This window comes from Mustela nivalis (assembly GCF_964662115.1).
Source record: "Mustela nivalis genome assembly, contig: HAP1_SCAFFOLD_314, whole genome shotgun sequence".
NCBI classification, from domain to species: domain Eukaryota; kingdom Metazoa; phylum Chordata; class Mammalia; order Carnivora; family Mustelidae; genus Mustela; species Mustela nivalis.
The window spans coordinates 869,381-871,131 of record NW_028136332.1 but is presented as its reverse complement, the minus strand read 5'-3'; positions in this window follow the sequence as shown (position 1 = coordinate 871,131).

Sequence of the window (1,751 nt, the reverse complement as noted above, 5' to 3'; positions counted from 1 at the left end):
ACTTTATATTTTTATATTTTAACCAGAGGCTTCCATTGAGGTTACACAATAACCTTGTTGTTTAACCCTTAAGCTGTCCCTGCTCCCCTTCTCCCAGGGGACTTACTTAAAAACAAGTCCCGGAAATCAACCTCAAGTAACAAAGCCCAAATACAAGGGTGGGTCAGGCCAGGTAAGACATCTGATCAGTGGAGGGCTGCATACTGTCTCCCTAGCTACCAAGGAGTATGGGTCCCGCCCTTTGTGAGTCTTTTGGGCGAAAATCCTAACCAAAGTGATAGGCTAGGTCAAATATCTATTAAAAGGTAAGTGGTAATTCAATTGGTCACCTAGCATCACTGTGCAGCTTTCTCTGTGTGTTACAATTTCATTGGCCACCTGTGCATGACCAGGCCCAACCGCATGGCCTATGTCCTTAAAAGCTAGTCTGTAAAGGAGAGAGGGGTTGACTTCTCTGTAAGAAAAGCGACCCTGGCTGGTCAGTTTGATTCTTGATGCTTGGTGCAAAATAAAGCTTTGTTTGACCTTCGCTTTGTATCAGTCTCGCTCTTTTAATCATGGACCCATTATTGGGGCATAACAGGTGGGATAGTGGAGCACGTACATAGTGGAGGGGACAGCCCACTGTGGGTATCCACCATTCCTTGCCTGTACTGCTCATTTGCATGTACTGCTCGCCCTGCCCGGTGAACACAGCATGGAAATGGACACCTCGTGAGTGGTGGTCAACGAGACTCACTGACCACGTGATGTCTATGACCGAGTCAACCGGAGCTCGCCTTCCCTACAGACCAGAGCTTGCTCTGAGCACCGGCAGGAGGCGGTGGCCTCTTGTGAGCAGCCCAGAATCCTGTCTTGTCCTTTCTCACCCATGTCACCTCCCTGTGTTAGCCAAGCCTTGGAAGTGGTGACTTAGGAGGGAAGGGAAAGAAAGGCAGCCCCTGGCTCCTGATCCTGTCAAGTTCCGTACTCATCAGGAAGCCGAGGGCAGCAGGGTTGGTGGAACAGGTGTGAGTCCCCAGGTGAGGTAAAGATGGCAGAGCTGGTCTTGTGCAGGATTTCTACGGTTCTGATAAGAAGAGGGCACGTGGGTGTGCCCCAGCTGTGGAATCCCTGCATGAATTATTTAACACTGACATTGCACCCTGCGAAGATGAATGGCATAAATCATGCCCATAATCACATTATAAATTTTTTATTTGCTTGGAATGACATTAAAGGCAAATAGAAAACAGCAGTCATGCCCCTTCAGAAGACAGATGATGGAGGAAATGAGCTTTCTATTTTAGTACCTTTAACAAACACTTCCTCCCTGTTTTTGCCCTAAGGGCCCTATATCTTCATTTTGCATGGGGCTTGTAAATTATGTAGCCAGCCCTGGGGACAGCTGTGCAGTGTCTCAATGACCCAGTGCAGGGAATGGCAGGAGCCTCCCTCCTTGATACAGTAGTGTTACACAAGCCCCTGAAGCTGAAACAGAACTTCAGGATAAAGTCTGGGGGGGAGGTCCTCAAATTTCTGAGTCATGGGCTGTCGTAAACAAAATAACAGCCGGGTGGCTTAGGCAACATAAAATTTTTTTTCTCATGGTTCTGGGCGCTGGAAGTCCAAGATCAAGGTGGCAGTAGGGTTCGATTCTTCAAACGTCTCTCCTTGGCTTGCAGATAGCTGTGTTCTCCACTCTGTCTTCAAACGATTGTCTGTACTGTCTGTGTCCTAATCTCTTCTTCCTGTAAGCACACCAGTCCTGT